Here is a 3,241-nt window from a genome sequence, read left to right on the forward strand (position 1 = left end):
GTTTCAACCTCCAAGTTTTTTTTTTTTTTTTTTTTTTTTTTTTTTAATATTTTATATTAAAAATTATATATCCATTCGATTTTTTTGAAACCCAAACCGGGGCCGAAACCCAAAATGTTTTAATAAGACTATAAATTAAAGCCCACTAGGCCCTTCCTAGTCTAGCGACAAGCAAAAACTAGGGCCCGCGGTCCACCACAGTTCTACTTTTGTCCGAATTAAACACGTCCTCTACTGGTCTACAGTCTACCTTTATTTTACGGGGGTCTACTGTCTACTTAGGCTTGAGAGATTTGTGCCCGTTTGATATATATGTTTAAAAATTAAAAATTATTATTTGAAAATATTTGTAAAAATACGTGTGAGTGAAAATGTGTATAAAAATATGTGTCATGTTGTTTAAAAACTGAAAATAGTTGTTTGAAAACACAAACCAACCACCCTCGGCTACTAGATGTTAATCCTACGCCTCACGATTTTTTATTATTATTTATTTATAAATTTTATAAAAATTATAAGTATGAAATATTATAAAAATATTAATTATCTAAATAATAATAATATTATTATATAGAGAAATATTTTTTATTATTTCTTGTAATCCAATTTTAATGTGGTTGAATTTTTTATCTCCTTGAAAATATAAGTTGTAAATGTCAAAATGTAAGAAATTATATTAAGTGTACTTAAGGAGCAGGTTAGAATGCTAAGTGGTCTTCTTACTTAATAGTATAATGCAAAGTAGTCAACATCGTATTGGAGGCCATTTTAGTTTGGTTACAAAATGGGAAAAAAAAAAAACAGTATTTATGTATGTTGGTAGGTCAATTTTTTTTTTTTTAGATAGATATATAATCAATTTTTTCTTCATTTGAGAGTTGGATTTATTTCTGTTTTTTTAATTAGATATAAAATAAGTTATATAATAAAATTTACTCTTATTTTTTCTTATGCTATAGATATAGTTTTCATCATTGTTAGTCCCACAATAGTTGGTTTGTTTAGTGCAATACCATGCTAAAAATAAACAAAGTTGGTTCTTTTCTCTGATCATCTTCTTTTGTTCAGAATCGCCATGCTTAATCACATAACATACGCATTAATAATAATAATAATAATTAAAGATCTCAAATCCAAATCTAAATCCAAATTAACCTCAATAAATTCTACACAATCAATATGAAATTATGAATTGCATTATTTAGAATATTTTTAAAAATTATAGAATTTAAGTAATAATTGAACTGCTTATCTAATCTAAGTTTTCTTATGCGGATTATTAAAACAACAAAGAAGAAGTTTTTGTTTGTGATATAAAGTTCTCCGTGTAATTCCAAATTGATATCAACGTACGTACAAATCAAAAAAATGAAAAAAGAAAAAAATCAATCTTATTTGATTTACATGCCCAAAAAGTGGATAAGAATAAAAATAGTGGTGTTATCTAAAAATTAATAATAAAATGATTAGATGAAGAATTTAAATTGTAATCAAACTAATATTTTTATTTACTTAAAAATTATTGGAGAAAAGATAAGAACAAAAAAAAATCTATTTTTTTTAAATCTTAAAAAAAAAAATTCTGCTTTGTACATTTATATTTGTTTTTATTTATTATAAAAGTTTTGTTTTATTTGATTTGCACTCTTAAAAAGTTGAAAAGAATAAAAAGAGTAGTGTTATCTAAAAATTAATAATAAAAGGATTAGATGAAGAATTTTTATTGTAATCAAATTGAGACTTTTATTAAGGTAGAAATTATAGGAGGAAAAAAATATCTTTTCTTAGAAAAAAATCTAAAAAATATTATATTTTATATCTTTTCTAAGCCTAACTTTTCTAGGGTGTGTGTGTGTATATATATATATATATATGAAAGGGGCAAAATCTCCAAACAATAGGCCCAACCCAAAGAGTTGATGGGCCGGCTGATTGAGTGGGCCAATACAACTAATTTGGAAGAGATGGATGTCAAAGTCATCGGCCCAAGCTTATATGGAAGGACAATGAAGATAAATGATACACTGAAAGACAAAGCCAGGGGATGATTTTTGTATATTAAAGTCCTCCTCGGTCCGTCCTATAAGTCCGAATTTTAGTATAGATATTCAAGAATTACTATTCACTTTCTCTCACTCTTTCTTTTTGTAGGAGCTCTTCATGTATCTTTTTCTCAGCCCCTTTTCATGGGGGACTTGCCTCTCCCTATATATAGTAGAAGGAATTACATCCTGTCCCTCAACTTGGATGTCCTTTAAATTTGGCTTTGGATACTTGTTCTATCACTGCCTTGCTGGTAGTGGTGGAGCAGAGTGTGAAAACTGTGCAAATACTTAGAAAGGATCATTTTCCATTTAATGCGGCAGGATGGTTTGGCAACAGGGGCGGAGTCAGGGGGGGTCGGGGGGCACTTGCCCCCTCTGACTCCACCCAAAATAAGTTTATAGTAACATCCTGCAGAAGTGAGCAAACACTCTATTAAATGCTTAACCTGTTTGCCCCCTCTGATATAAAGAAAAAAACAAAATGCAGTCCCTAAAATAGCTCTGTTACCGAAAAAGAAAAGCTAAAAAGGTTACCCAGTGATTGAAGGATTGACGCCACTGTTAAAACATACTACATCATTTTGGTTTTAAAAATAAACTTTTATCAAGTCCCAGATTCAAGCATGTCACTACCATTCTTGGAACGTTTATCCCAACTTTCTTTTCTTTTTTATTTCATAAATTTTCAATTGATGGTAGGTCTTATATTTTAATATTTTATACAAAATAATTATTAAAAAAAAAAAAAAAACTAACTAATGTCCTTGTACTTTAGTTTCAAACCCTAACCTCCACTATCTTCTCTCTCCTCCCTCTCTCAGACATTTCAATTTTAAACTCTAGGTCTAGGTTTCTACTACAAACCCAAATTTAAATACTTTGAAGAATAAAGAACAAAAAAATTGAATTGTAGATATTATTTAAAAGCAATCAAAGCAATAGACGTGTATACAACATTAGGTATCTAAATTTTTAGGAATCAAATTAGATATCTAAATTTTATGTAATTAGATTAATCTCTTACTTTAATTGTTTGTAACTATAAATTGGTTATTTTTGTTTTGATATGAAATATATATTTGTACTTAATTGAAATTATGGAAAATCCTGAGTATAATAATGAGTCCAAATCAAGTTCTAAACGAATTCTCATACAATTGTTTTTGTTTTTGCCTTTGTAAAAATAGTCTTTAAAT

The sequence above is a fragment of the Quercus suber genome, unplaced genomic scaffold (genome assembly GCF_002906115.3).
Source record: "Quercus suber isolate HL8 unplaced genomic scaffold, Cork oak 2.0 scaffold_284, whole genome shotgun sequence".
Taxonomy (NCBI): Eukaryota; Viridiplantae; Streptophyta; class Magnoliopsida; order Fagales; family Fagaceae; genus Quercus; species Quercus suber.